Source organism: Cydia splendana, chromosome 19 (assembly GCF_910591565.1).
Source record: "Cydia splendana chromosome 19, ilCydSple1.2, whole genome shotgun sequence".
Lineage (NCBI taxonomy): Eukaryota > Metazoa > Arthropoda > Insecta > Lepidoptera > Tortricidae > Cydia > Cydia splendana.
Window position 1 is genome coordinate 12021242 of NC_085978.1, and position 16793 is coordinate 12038034.

Here is a 16793-nt window from a genome sequence, read left to right on the forward strand (position 1 = left end):
TGCCGCTGTCGCGGGGCTCCTATTCTGTGCTGTTTGGCCTTCGGCCATTTGAAGATAACTAACGAACCTAACCTACCCTAGTGATATAAAAAAGTGGTCATTTTGCGTTCTAGACCGTCCGCGACTATACCGAAACTAGTAGTAGTATTATAGAAGCGGTTTTGTTAACTAGAGTTAAACCACGAAAAGTGTGCAGCGCTTTTGATAGCCCACGCAGTGCAAGTGTTATTTATACGTCATAATTTCATAGAAGTTTGACGTTTAAAATAACACTTGCATTGCGTGGGCTATCAAAATCGCTGCAGACTTTTCTTGGTCTAGCTCTAGTGAACTTTCTGTACCTACGAGTACGTAAGGTAACTGCTGATATTATCATACTTTTCTTTATTCATTTTTCTTTTATAACATGAATATAAAAGTAAAGTATTATAAAAATCTAACCTAGGCTGCCGCCAGCAGCGGGCAGTGCCCAAGCTGCTGGTGGTCAGGGCCGCAGAGTGAGGAACCGATGTACCTATATGTATTTGAGGTAATACCACAGAAAAAAAATCAAAAGGACCGAGATCGGGGCTGGGTGGTGGCCATTTGTTATCATTCCTTTCGGAAATGAGATGAGCATCTGATTGGCAAAATGAAGTTGGTTATTCGCATCGTTTGGTTTTAATTCATAAACAAACTGAATGTTTTAAACCTTAAGATGCAAATTATGCTTCAAAACTTGTTGCAATGTTGAATTTTTTATTGTCCGTAGCCCAAACTCTCTTACGCGTTGATTGTTGCGGATTTTGCCGAACGCTTGCTCCACAATGTCGGCCGTTCTCTCAGAGGCTGGACGTCCGCCAGGCATTATTGCTATGGTCGAGCTGGTTGTTTCAACCATTATGATCAATTTGCGTATAACATTAACACTTGGAACCTCACGTTAATCTCGTAAATGATATTCCTGTCGATACACCCATGGTGCAGTAATCAACGATTTAGGGTTCTGGTAAACAGCTCATACACAAAATGTAGGCTCCGTTCCTGTGTACTGTTCTATGCCAATAAAATTTCCACGAAACGAGGCGTATAGCAACATACCCCCCCGCCGCACCCCGCCAAGCGGTTTTGAAAAATTCAAGATTAAAACTACCAACACCCTTTTGGCCCACCCTGTATTTATCTATATTTGTATTATGCCTGCCTACCTAATTATTAAGTTTTTCCCTATTCTCAAAACTTTCAGTTTGCCCCGATGTCTACTTCCTTAATGTGTTTACATATTTATCTGTAGGACTAGCTGAAGTCCCCAGTGACCTTAATCGGTTTAGATTCGGCCCCCACCGTCGGTTCAAACGCCACTACGCCAAATCCCTCTGATCTATGGATGGAGCCGTGCTTACGGATGCCGCCTTGCGATAAATAAAATGACAAAAAATTATGTACTTGATAGATTTCGATTTATTTAGTTCACAATAACGTTACATTACAGGGTAGCCCAAAAATACGTTGACAACGGTTTTTCTAATTATTTTATTAAGTACTTACGTAACTAGTACAAAGTAAGTTAAAAGTTAACACTACAGTCTTTTTATGCAACAAAAATTAATTGCCTTCAAATTTCCCGGATTCATAAGTTCAAAAGTGTGGCCACCCTACTCGCCTGATCTAAATCCAACGGATTATAGTTTGTGGTCAATCTTAGAGACAAGGGCATGTGGTACTAAACACATAAGTGTAAACGCTCTAAAGCATCACTTACCAAAGAACGGGACAAAATATCCTTGGAGGAGCTGCGGCTTTTCGTTGAAAATTTTAACAAACTTTTGCGTTTGTGTATCAAAGTGAAAGGAGGCTATTTTTAAGACAATTAGGTTTTGTTGCATAAAAAGACTGTTGTTTTTATTTTTAACTTACTTTGTATTGTACTAGTTACATAAGTACTTAATTAAATAATTAGAAAAAATGTTGTCAACGTATTTTTGGGCCAGCCTGTATTAATCGTTAGAAGTCGATAATATTAATACCAGAGTGAAAGATTCCAAAATTCCACGAGCGTAACAATCGAGTGGTTTGAAAAATAGAATCTTGAGCGTTGCGAGGGTTTCAAGGCACGGGTTTCGTTTAATTACGAACTTTGCTAGGAAGATATAACACTTTAAACTCTCGCGTTTTGTACACATATTTAATTACTTACAAATTAAATATTTGCTAGGAAGGCTAAACAAAATTACGTATATACTTAGGTTGTTTTCGGTACATTATCAGTAACGTTAAAACTCGTTTTTATTTTGGCGCATTGCGTAGGTATGTTTAATTCCTCACGCGCGCACGCATGTGGCAACTCTGTAGTAAGTATTAAGTACTTGCTTTGAGGACTGCAATGTTTTGAACTTTTTTTGACTGTTAACCTTTTGGACGCCAATGACCGATATATCCGCACCGCAGGTTCAACGCCAAAGACTTATTGATCGGTCACAGACGATAGAGCAATAAATAAAGGCTGTCCCAAAAAAATTAGGAGCGGAAATGCATTTAACGCAGTTGCAGTTTCTTAACCTTTTCGACGCCGAGTCAAACACAAAAGCTGTCACGCGGACCGCACGTCATCGAAGTGTCAAAACTGAAATTAAACTTTATGCATATGCACGTAGGTCTATGTAAGGCTGTCCCATTTCAAAACCTAGTAAGGGACAAATTTCTCAAAATGACATTTTTATTATTTTGACCCACCTAGTCTAGCACAACATAAAAAACTCTTTTTGAGAAATTAGTCCCTTACTAGGTTTTGAAATGGGACAGCCTTACATAGACCTACGTGCATATGCATAAAGTTTAATTTCAGTTTTTACACTTCGATGACGTGGCGTCCGCGTGACAGCTTTTGTGTTTGACACGGCGTCGAAAAGGTTAAGGAACTGTAACTGCGTTAAATGCATTTCCGGTCCTAATTTTAAAGCAGCAGTAAAAAAAAAAGTAAGACCATCGTCAATACATAATACTTACATAATAATATTTATAACCCTTGGTCAGGGTCACGTAAATAGGGATCCCTTAATAAAAGCAAAATACATCCAAATTTAAACAAAATTCGTTGATTAGCCGCGGCCGAAGGTGTGAAATAAAGATACTTTGAATCTACCCTCATTTTAAATTCAAATTGCGCATCCCAAAATGGACGATGCGACCTCTCACTTCGGCTAAATTAAACAGGAATTTGAGGATTTTATTAACTATAGAGGATTTGTATGGAGTTCTGAGTTTTGAAACATTTAGGTACTGCTGGTCCTGAATTAATGCACAAATTACTTTATGTGCCGCTCATTGATTTTTACTTATATTATACGAAATTGTAAGGGTTCCATTTTTACCATTTGCTGAACTCGTGTACGGGTTACTTTTAAGTACCACATCAGCTTAGATAGCTAGGTATTCTGTTGTAGACTGTACCTTATTGCACCTCCTAGCGTGCATTTTATTCGCTTGGGGAGCCCGGGGTCCGTTCGACAATATAATCCCAAGAATTGACATATAGTCTGACAAAAAGAGTAAAAAGTAACTGCAGTAGCTTTTAGGGAGCGACTGCCATCTGACCTTCCAAACCCGAGGGGAAACCAGGCTTTTTTGGGTACGATTCGGGGTTCAAACGCGTTACCTTCACTTTTGAAATCTTACTTAATTGTGATGGAATTCTACCAAAATGGATTAGATTACACCATAGCCTCAACAACAAGATTTCAGGGACCACTGAATCTATTATCTGACAAAAAATTAAATCAATCCGATTCAGATTCGTCCCAACGCCCAACCAATTTGGTTTGAGTTATAATTCCAACATCTTCCACAAACTCGTATTTAGTCAATAATTTTAAAGAAATTTAGACTTTTTATTCTCAGCACACGGGTCGTTTTGCAATAAAACTCTTGCGTATTATAGGAGTTCGAAAAATGTAACAGTGAATATGAAACATTTGATAAAAAATATTCCGAATGTGAATAAGCTTTATTTACAACAGAAAATAATTGGGGTTGTAACGGTGTAAAGGTTATTCAATAGGGGTTTTAATGAATGCTGAATAAAAAATATTGTGTTGTTCTAATACTCTATGCAACAAAAACCCCACAAAAGCATGGCTTCTCGGGCACACATTTTATAGTTATAATGAATTTTTAAATGTAAAGATATAATATACTACCTATACATAGTATATTATAATATTATGTTGAATAAATCACGTACTAGGTACGTGGATAAATATAATATGATACTGTACCTAGTAATATGTAAATTGACATGTAATATTAATGATATTATAAATAAATATGAATATGAATATGAATACTCATAACAATTTGACTGACAATTTTATTGGAAGTATGTACTTATGTCAAATGAAATTGCCAGTGGCGTCAAGTTGTTTTTCTTCACAAGCATCAAGCTGCAATAAAATAGGCATTAATCAGTTTGATATTTAAAACATGATAAAATAAATACTGTAGCGATAGAGTCTGTTCGGAAAGAGAAGAGTCGTGAAATGTATTGGGCCCCATACATTCCACGACTCTTTCCGCACAGACTCTATATCTGTACAGTTCGCGATCAAAAGTATCTCTCACAATGTTAATGTTATATATACAGAGACATAATATATCTCTGTTAAGCTGTTAGAGAAAGGTAAACACTTTTGACGCTTACGCGTAGTCTGATCCGCTGCTTTTGATGCCTTTCTGTATCGAGCACGAGCTTTTAGTAAGTGTTTATTCTTACATTTTCTCTTTCTTTACACTAAACTCAATTGAAAGTTACGGTTCACTTGTAAAGGTACAGTCACGTTTAAACACCAAACTATCCGATAGCGGTATTCTTTTGTTTGTTATTAGAAGCGAGATGGAGTCTCGAAGTATAATCCCGGGGGATCCCGGCAGGTTGGACGGAGGAAACTTTCCACTTATTGTATTAATCCATTGTGTGTTTAGGTGGCCAGATTCTTTTATAAATATCGACGATATTCCATTTATAGATCGGAACGTTAGGATGGATTGTGAGACCCATTTTTTTTTTCTTTTTTTTAAACTACTTGTCAACGATAACTACACATCGGTAACTCGTGGCATTTAGGTAGCAGGCACAGACTAGTGATGTGACAATGTTCTTCCTATACGAGTCGAGAAAAAGAAACCACTAAAAAAAGGAAATTAATTAAACTAATCTTTTAATTGCTACCTAAATGCCACGAGTTACCGATGTATAACGATAACTGTCAATGATTACTGGATACAGGCAATATCAGTTGTCACAACTGCCTGCCTGCTTACAGAAATAATAATAAAAACCACAGTTATTTTAACTTGCAACAATCCAAGTTGATTTTATCCTACTTTTAATAGCCGTATCGTTTTAATGTTAAAATCTAGATAAGAAAACGGGGACTAGGTACGTTTGTATGGAAAGCGGACACGTGACTTCGTAGTCTTTCGTCTCAAGAAATTACTTGGATAGCCTTGTACTACCTAATAGACAGTAATTAAATTTAGAGTGTATCTCCGAGCTCAATGGGTCACATAGCGAGGTTTATGATCACTGTCGCAGTGTTCGTCTAACATCCTAGAAATGTGCACGTAAATGTTTAAGTGCGGTTAAAGTTACATCTGATACTTACGAAAGTTTTCTTGAAGTGGAAATGCCTATTGTTGAAATGAAATGTGTATTCATGTCGATACTGGATAGAATGAATATGTATGTCACTTATAAATTAGGTACCACTTTTACGAATTGTGTTTTTTTTTTCGACGCAACTCACAGAAGGCGTAAAAAGCTGGATTCTGCTCGTTTAAAATTAATTAGCGCTTCCCGCCGCTGTCATTTCCGTGGCGCATTTTTCCACAGATTGCCTCCTTTCACAGAACTGAATACTTAAAGAATCTAAGCGTTCCTAATATAATATCATCCATCAGACATCGTAAATTTTATAGCATTTTCGGTGCAGCGGAGTGGTGTTAACGGAATAGGTATAAACAATTCCAACCCTAATAATTATTTAGCGTTAATTACGTTAATATTAATTAACCTTAATTTACCATTTCAGTTGGAATTATCTATACCAATTCCGTTAACACCACTCCGCTGCACCAAAAATGCTATAAGATTTACGATGTCTGAATATCATGAAAAGTTAAGCTCTTTTTAAATAGGTAACAACATTTTGCAGCGTGCATTATCCTCCATATTTTTTTAGAAAGTTTGTGTTTTAATCGGATAAAATATGTGGCACTTTTAGTTTTTAACTGACTTCCAAAAAGGGGGAGGTTATCAATTCTACCGTATTTTTTTTTAATAACGCTCCAATAATTTCGATGCGATGTCATATAGGTAAAAGTGGTGGAATATAAGTATCAATTTCCGTATTTGCGTATAAGACAACAACAAACTAAACAACAAACAAACACAAACATATAAAGATTAACAAAGTAAACTAGAGTGGACTTCTGACTTTACAATTTGTTAAAGTTTTGATATTGTTATGATACGACTTGCATGTTTATTTTTCTATGAAGAATAAAGCATATATATTCATACTCGCAGTGCACGTCGCGGCTTTTTAAAGCAGAATTCCATGCCATTCATTGTCATTTTCAACCCTGAAACCACAACATTCGACTTTCCTTACATTTGTAATTTCACGGGAGTATAAATCGTGTTCGTTTAGCGGTCGCCGTTATCGTAAAAAGGGCCTCACAGGCGCGTGGGGCCCGTTTAATCGCCGGCGCCAATTACCGTGCTGAGAGATTGCGTACACTTGTACAGCATTTAAAGAAGAACCAGTGTAAGCGTACTTTGTATTAACTCAGCACAACTTTTTGGCCGAGCGAGCGCCAGCAAAACGTTTCCGTTTCAGCGGGGGCAAAAATTTGCTTTTGTTTGCCGGGCTGTTGTCCTGTTTGGGCATTTCCCAACCAATTCTTGTGATTTGTGAATAGATTCGATAGTTACAAGATTTGCCTTTTCGTTTTGTTGATTCAGTTTTTGGAAAAAATAATCGCGGATGAGAGTTCGGGAGGTCTACAGGTCTACAGGGAGGGGGAACATTAGTTTTAGAATTTTTTCAAAACTAAACTCTACCACCAAAAAATTTGACGAGCACTGCGGGTTGCCGTGGCATCATGCTATAAGTAGGGTTCCTTCTTTATTATTTAAACTTTATTGCACACTTAAAAATAAATACAAGTGGCGGACTTAATGTCGGAATTCTTTGCGTCTGTTTTGTTTCTTATTCTATGTGTTTGAATATTAGACGTTCATAAATGTAGGTATTTTTTTCAAACACATTTCATTTGTGATGATGTAATGTGGGGCGTTCGGGTAGATAATGAATACCAGAAAGACTGCTGAATACTGAACATCTTTATTGAGTAAATTGGTGCTTATATACTAGTGGCCTACGTGAGTGGCATTTAGGTGACCTTTATGAAAATGTAATTAGAGTTATTGTTTATTTTATTAAATATATTTTCTATTTATTAAATGTCACCTTAAATGTCACATGACGTGTTGACCTTAATACTCAATACGTCATGTGTCTACTCACCGTACACCTTCCCCGTTTTTTTTTTGAGACAAAAATAGGTTACAATATATTTTTGTCGTAATTACAATATAAACAGAAACTTAATCTTAGACATTAATTCCTAACTATTCCAATATATGTTAATCTTATAATCTAAAACAAAACGTATATGTATATAATAGCTATTTAAAAAAAATTACAAACAAAAACACTAAAACTACCTTGAAAAAAAAACATGCAAGGATATCTTAAATATTAAATTGGATATAATTCTAATTAGGTATGTTAAAAATAATTTAATTGATTATTTCAAAAAGTTGATTAAAGATAAATTATGGTTTAAACAATTAAAGGTTTACAATGTTGAAAATATTTCAAAAATAAAAAAAAAACTGTGGATAACATGTTACACATTAATAGGTACTTAAAATTATCTATTCTATATTCTAAATGTTATTACAATACTTGGTTTTCACTTCCTGTTACGTATTTCTACTTTGTTATTAAATTACAATAAACACCTTGGTGTCATTTGTTATTTTGCTTACTCTGCTATTAACTATCCTAAAGGTTAGATGACTATATTTATCTTATAGCTAAAAGTGCGGTATTGACATTTAGTATGTGTCTTACTTAAAATTATTCCTATGTAACATTTGATACAATGCTGTAAACAATGCGTCGCTTGCTTTCTTATGTTCTAATAAGGAAGATGGAGAGCCTTGTTTGGATTCTGTCGGCTTGGTAAGTTTAAATGTGATCAGTTTTGAATTGCATTTTATAAAATAAGAAATGTGGTTTGTTAGATTATTAGATCAGTTCTGTCGCTTGCTTCGCGGATTTGTGTCGGTCGATCAAGGAACTTGCAATTACGTTTGAATTTGACTTGTGTGTTTGTGTGTGTGTTTCTGGTGTCTGGTGTGCCGAAGAGGTGAGTTTTAATAGTAATAGTGCTTTGTTCTGTTTTGGTGTACAATGTTTTCTTTTTCTGATACTAATATTTTTAAATTTTGACCTTGGTCTTGAAATACTGTGTAGGGTTCCGTGTATACTGGGTCCGTGTTATCTCTATCTTCCTTTTTTTTTATTAATATTAAGTCTCCTACGTTATAGTTACATGAATTATTATCTATTTTTTTATTTTATAATTTTTTTTTAATATTTTTGTTTTTTAAGTTGTTTTGTCTTAATTAAATTATGTCTAGCGTCCTCCTGGGACTTTTGCAATCTATACTTAAGTTCTAGAGAATAAGAGTTAAAATTATAAATTTGGTCTATTTGTTATATAAAATTACGGTTTAGTGTAAACTGATATTTTTAGATGCCGAAAAGTATAATAATATGAACATTTGATATATAATTTTGATAATATGTCATTGACAATGTAATGGTTGTATTAATATGTGTGTGTTGTTTTATTTTTGTGCTGTATGACTGGTTTTTTTTTTTGTACAATATTACTTAATGCTAATATTTGTACCCTGATTTTAAATAACAGTATATGGCTCTTTTATACAATGGGTAATAATAACATTAAAGACTATGTGGTTAGAAATGATTTTTCTACATTGATGATGAAAAATTCGTATTGTAGTATAATATAATACTCAAAACTTTATATTAAGTTGTATTCTTTAGAGTGAAATAAGTTTTGTATTATTTTATTTATTTTATATATGTTTTTTTTTTATTATTACATTGACCTATTTGTAGGTAAGGCAAGTAGGTTGTTAGGTATCTTTGCGAATTCTCTTCGACATGTAAACTGGTCATTAACTCACTAATTTATTATTACATTTTGGACACAATACAACGTGTATTGTATTTATATTTTATATATAAAGTATTTTATGTGATTTAATTGTGTTTTTTTTTATTTAACTTATTTTTAATTAAGTATGTATTTTTATTTTTATTTAATTGATTTGTTTATTGTTATCACTGTAATTGTAGGTATTTATTTAATGTTGGTATTACGTTTTTTTTTTTAACATAATTAATGTTCTTTGTTTTAATTCAGTTTTATTCATAAATATATTTAGTACATAATTTATTATATTATTTATTTATTTTCTTTTCATTTAAATTTATTTATTTATTTGGGTATAAATCATTTATTTCCTTTTCTGTTTTAATTTATAGTTGTTTTTTATTTAGTATAATGCTATATTTGATTTTTATATGTAAGTATTTTTTTTTTACAGGCTGTTTTTTTTAACACATGTTTATATTAATAAACATATTATGTGTCCAAGGACCTTCATGCAAGGTAACTCGACCGTATCATGATGTCTCAAGGATTTAGTGCTTGTAAAAAAAAATGCTATTCTAATGTGTTATAGTGTCTATTATTTTCCCTGGGGTTTTCATTTGTTTTTATTTATTTATTTTCAGAATTCTTGCTCGTGATTTGTGGAAAATTTGTTTATTATTGTAAGAATTGATCGCCAATGAGCCATTTTGTAATGTCTGCATTGTGACCTAATAATGTAAGCTGACTTTGTGATACCCGTCACCTGTCTTTTAAAAAGTACACAGCGCCTTTTAATAGCGCTCTCGGTCGGCCGACCTTTTTTTACATACAACATATTTATTAAGGATACAAAAATGTATTATTTATTATAGCGCGCTAATACATATTACGCGTAATATGTATTGCCAGACAGTTGTTTTAACACATCGGAACAACAAAAAACCTTTCCGTGTGCCCAAGGACCGCTGCAATTGAGAGCTCGCTCGAATTGTTTAGGTTTCAAGGGTTATTGCCTGGTTGTATCCTGGTGTACCTTGCTTACATTATTTATTTTCACGAGCTACCCCGTTTTGAAAGGAAATCATCATTTTGAAGGCGCGGTGTGTAGTAAAATGCGCTTTTTTGTCACCATATTTACAGACTTTTACAAGGATTTCATGCATTATTTTCTAGTATGTATAACTTCAGTCCTTGAACTACGTTATTGCTTGTCAGGAACACGACGGCTCATAATTTTCTCGATGGAATCTTAAGTTGAAAACATGCCTACCACTGTCTTTATTTCCTTATGTTAGAAGTACTACGACGAAAATGTTTATGAAACTTACTTCAGTCGATAGCTTTGAAGTAAATCTTCATTATTGCTTGTCCTTTTATCGAAACGTTAATGTTTTCATTCATCATTTGATGAATTCAACATTTTGCTTACTAAATTACACCCTACGCGGCAATACCTTGCGCCCATTCCTCACGCCAGTACGCCCGTGACCACTGTCGGCGTCGGACCTATGCTAGTTTAGCGGACGTTTCATAAAATGGGTAATCACAGTATAAATATGCAAATATGTTATACACACAATGTTTTTCAACATGCTTACGAAGAAAAGCAAAATAATTCTTAAATACGGTGACATTTCAGACATTCGTGCGTCATATTGTCATTTTATAACAAGTTGGGCAGCAAAGGCACACACCCATCTAACCAATCCGGAATTCAGTCACGATTGATAAATTGTGTAAACATATTTTAAAAGGCTATAAAATTAATCAAATTGAATAATTTTTAAACATAGATATACAGGATTCAAATATTTTAGACTGGTCATATTTTTCATAATATCGATTTCGACTGGCAAATCGTATTACTTTTTGGCAACCGGGTTTTTTAACCTAATTAGACCCCGCTGAATCCGAATTTGCCGGTTGCTTGATCGAATTCTTGACCGGAAGTGAGATATTTGATATTAAAGGACCCTTTTTTTAGTTTTTCGTAAATAACTCTTAAACGGTGGCGCATAGCAAAACATATCTATTACATAAGTAATCTGCATAAAATTGCCTACAAGAAAGATTTAGTACAATTTTTTGCTAGGATCAATATTCAAAGAGATATTAACGCGGGAAATTCAATTATAATCACTTCTAAGGTCCCTTTTTTTAGTTTTTCGTAAATAACTCGTAAACGGTGGCCAATATCAAAAAATGTTGTAAAACGTTAATAATCTACATAAAATTTTGTACAAAAAAGATTCAGTACACTTTTCGCAGGGATCAATATTTAAAAAGATAATAAAGAAGGAAAGTTAATTATAATAAATTCTAAGGTTCCTTGTTTGTATTTTTTCGTTAATTATTTGAAAAGTATGACTCATTGCAAAAAAAATCTTATACATAAATAACAACTTACCCGCTGCTTTGTCTTTTTAGGGTTCCGTACCCAAAGGGTAAAACGGGACCCTATTACTAAGACTTCGCTGTCCGTCCGTCCGTCCGTCCGTCTACCACCAGGCTGTATCTCACGAACCGTGATAGCTAGACAGTTGAAATTTTCACAGATGATGTATTTCTGTTGCCGCTATAACAACAAATACTAAAAACAGAATAAAATAAAGATTTAAGTGGGGCTCCCATACAGCAAACGTGATTTTTGACCAAAGTTAAGCAACGTCGGGCGTGGTCAGTACTTGGATGGGTGACCGTTTTCTTTTTGCATTTTTTTCCGTTTTTTTTGCATTATGGTACGGAACCCTTCGTGCGCAAGTCCGACTCGCACTTGCCCGGTTTTTTTTAATATTGATCCTAGCGAAAAGTGTCCTACATGTTTCTTGTAGGAAATTTTATGTTTATTATTTATGTATAAGATGTTTTTTGCTATGAGTCATACTTTTCAAATTATTAACGAAAAAATAAAAACAAGGAACCTTAGAATTTAATATAATCAACTTTCTCTCTTTAGTATCTTTTTAAATATTGATCCCTGCTAAAAGTGTACTGAATCTTTTTTGTACAAAATTTTGTGTAGATTATTAACGTTTAATAAGATTTTTTTATATTGGCCACCATTTACGAGTTATTTACGAAAAACTAAAAAAAGGGACCTTCACCCCCCTCCCCCCTACACCCTCAGCACACCCGCTAAGCTCGAGGACATTAAGTATGGTTATCTGGACACCACAAGGTATAACTGTGCCAATTTTCAAAATTATACGAATTATTTCCGCAGATTTTTTTTATTTTCTTGAGCTATTAACTAACTCGAATGTCGAAGTAGAAGTGTTTTTTGTCATTACAATCTTTAAATGCTTGACTTTTACTTGTCAATTCAAAATTAGAAAAATAATAAGTATTACAGTTAGAGTTATAAATTGTTATAATTCTTTCTTGTGAAGACAGCTAATTTTATGTAGGTACTTATTGGAGCTATGCATAACTCCATAGTCCCACAAATTATCTTAGCTTTGCTAGTATTCTTCCTTATTTTCACTACCTACATGCCCGAAATTGACTGCTAGAGTTAGACCAAGTCTGCAACGATTTTGATAGCATAGGCAGTGCAAGTATTATTCATAATTTCATAGAAGATTGACGTTTAAAATAACACTTGCACTGCGTGTGCAATCAAAATCGTTGCAGATTTTTCTTGGTTTAGCTCTATTACATTTTTAATGTCTATTAGTAAGTACTATTTTTTGTCTCATAATAATTTGGTATAATTTGATTAGATTCTCAGTTTGTCGCGGTATACACTTATATTGTATATAATTAATAATTATTTACACTCACCGTCTTACCTACCATTTTTAATTTCATTAAGTACTCATCAAAATTCGAATTTGCTAATAAATCTTATTCAATATTAATTGCCGGAAAAAATCCCGGAACTGACAATTCAGAATACCGATGTCGTCAGAATAAGGACGTAGACGTGCTGCGCGGGAATGGTGTGGTGCGCCGCGCGGGGCGCCCGCCTGCCCGTTCTACCACGCGTCTGCTTCACCCCCTTGAAAACGTAAAACTCGAGTATAAGAGCGCCTTAAAGCATATAAGAGTCACAATAACTTTTAGTTGATCAGGCTAATTGTTGGTTGCAACACTTATCTGTTTTAGCTCTTTCAATGTGATGTTTATATTTTTCCTTCCCTTTTATTTTGTTTATTTGTCTTTCATTATATTTATTTTATACCTACTCGTATAATACCTAAGTGATGCCTTGATTTTCATATTATATGTTGTAAATAATTTTTAGTTTAAAACTCTAATAATGCGTCAAATGTATGAACTGTTTATTTATTTTTTTCTTCAATTTATGTACTCGAAATTTGAGATGACATAACACGTGTTGCATGTTCATTCGTATTGGGTGACGTGTGATGAGTACGCGTGACGCGGCCTCCACAAGTCTGGTGCATTCCATTAATCGTATGTTTAAGTAGATTAGTATTTAGTGTTGATATGTGTTACTTTGTATGTTTTGTTGTTATTGCCAATTTGTTGGATGTGAATATTGATTTTCTAATATAATTTTTGTATTATTCCTTACATTTGGTTATTATAGGTATATGAGAGTGGTGAGTGGCTGATGGCATTTTCTTATTTTTATGCAATAATTCATTAGTTATGTAGTAGATTCGTGGATTGAATATTATTGATATATAAATGTAAGTTAATGTATGTTAATGTAAGCTAATGTATGTTAATGTAAGGTTGTTATTTATTTACTTTAGATTTAAAAACATAATATTTACTCAGATTGAAATCGGATTTTTTAATTGAACAGATAATAATAATAAAAAAAAATTGATTATAATTCGCATTAAAGGTATTAAAGTATATGTAAGTTGAAATTATTTGACCTAAAATAATAATAATATTCTGTGTAAGTAATGTTTTCATGTATAAAATAATAATGCGTTTTGTAATAGTAATGAAGTGTTGACATATAAAATACTTCTATTTTACCAATAAAAGTTTGATTGATTAATTGCAATAGTGAAATGACTTGAATGGTTTTTTTTTTGAAAACACGGAATTAATTTGTAACTGGTTAAGAGGGCCTTTGCAAAAATATATTAAATATGTTACCTATTGAAAACCAAATGGTGTGAAAGCTAACTTCTTGAACGTTAAATTGGATAATAATTTAAAAAGACCATAAGTTATGTTGTTTAATGTCTGGAATAGTAGATTCTAGTGTTTAGTCAAAGTTAATGTTAGGTTAGTTTGTTAGTGGTTTTGTCTTTATGTTGGGAAATGGGTTTTGTTTTGAAATGTTAGGTAAGTTTGTTAGTGTTAGTGGTGGGTGGTGGTGGGTTAGTGGGTTGTTTTGTTTAAACGAAGCTAAATAATGATATTATGATGTTAATGTTAGTGTTATTGTTAGTTATGGGTGGTGGTGGGTTAGTGGTTTGTTTTGTTTTAAACGAAGCTAAATAATGTTATTATGACGTCAATGTTAGTGTTATTGTTGAGGTGGTTTTATTTAATTTTTTTTTTTTTATATTGTGGTCTTTAAAATATATAATATAAGTTAATTGCAAAGATGGAAATAATGGAATGCACCCCCGTGTTAGTTATTTAATGTTGCTGATTGTAGTTTTTTGAGTTAACCATGCGACGCGTTATATGTGTATTGTTTGTTTAAATTTTGTTTATTTGTTTTAATTAACGAATGATGCACTGGTTGAAATTATTGATGGATAATAGAAAATGTTTTTGTTTTATTACTTGATTTATTTTAATTAGTTGTTGATATTTAATTTTATCTATATGTATGTTTTATAACTTGTTTTATTTTAATAAGTTGTTGATATTTAATTTTATCTATAGGCACATATATAACCGTTTTTTTTTTACTGAGAATTTTTTATTTTATTTTTGTTTACTTTAAAATTAATTACTTGTGGTTAACTGGTGAATATATATTTTTTTAACATATATTCATGTTTTGTTTTTCGTCATCAAGTAGTAATCGTAAATTAATTATAATTAATAGATTACTAGATAGTAGAATTTGGAATATCGCTCGCAGACGTATCTGCATGTTTAAAGAATAGTTTATACATTATTAAGATTATAGTTTAGATTTAATAGACTATATTTAATGATAATTTTCGAGAGAGGGAAAAAAAATATGTGTAAAGAAGATTATTTAGTTTGATGTAGGTACCTTTGTCCAGTCTTCATCCTGGTCTTCTATTGTAGTATTATTGGTGGTTATGGTCGCTTGGATGTGGCGTGTGGCTCGCCCTTTATTCTTCTTCCTTGATGTGTTGGCTTGGTGGTGTTGCTGAGTACGCTGTACTGGCGGGGTTGGCGGTTGGGGTCGATGGCGGGTATGTAGCTGCTTCCTTGTCCATTTTGCTGTTCTTGTTGGATGTCCCTCAGTAGTTAATATGATTGTTACTGTGATTGTATTGCCGCACTGGGCTGAAGCTGTGCTCGGTTCCATAGTTGTTCAGGGTCGTAGCTGCGCGACGCGGTCTAGTGCTGTGCTTAGTGGTGCTGGCTAGCTGGCTTGCTGGGTGAATGGGTGGAAGCTGGCTGGCTGGATGGCTGGGCGGCGCAACTTAGACGATTCCGAAGGTGGTGATGATAACAGGACTGCTGAGCAGTCCCACTGGCAGGGTCGCCATGTAATGTGGGGCGTTCGGGTAGATAATGAATACCAGAAAGACTGCTGAATACTGAACATCTTTATTGAGTAAATTGGTGCTTATATACTAGTGGCCTACGTGAGTGGCATTTAGGTGACCTTTATGAAAATGTAATTAGAGTTATTGTTTATTTTATTAAATATATTTTCTATTTATTAAATGTCACCTTAAATGTCACATGACGTGTTGACCTTAATACTCAATACGTCATGTGTCTACTCACCGTACAATGAAATGGTCGAAATTGTTATTAGTTTTTATTACTACACATACCTGCAACTAAAACTTGGTTGCTTCCTTTCAGCCGTGCTCTCATTAAGCGATAACAACATAGAAATATTATTCACAACACTATACCAATACCTTGACCACAGCCATACCAGACCTCCGACCACCAGCTTAGCTTAGCACGACGAACAGCTTGGTTTCGACGGTGATCTCGTACTTTTTGACAACTACCCCTAGTTGTTACGAATCTAAGGGTCAAGTCAAAAAGTACGAGATCACCGTCGAAGCTAAATGCTTCGTGAGTAGAAACGGATTAACTGTTCTGCCTCAAATTGTGAGGCACAAAAGTGCCACGAAACTTAATACAAATAGTAAATCGAGTCCCTTTGCCTGTAAGTGCTGTAATATACTTATATTAACCAAACTCATTTACCTTTCTGTAGGAAAATTAAGCTACACGAACCTGATTTTTGGAAATGGTGAATGTTGATGAAGACATTTTAGTACATGATCGTGAATGTTGTTTCTTAGGTAGCAAAGCGGAAGGCAAAGCCAAGACCTAGGTCTATTATTAAGGCACTCATGACAGATTGAGGGCCTGAACAAGATCAAAGA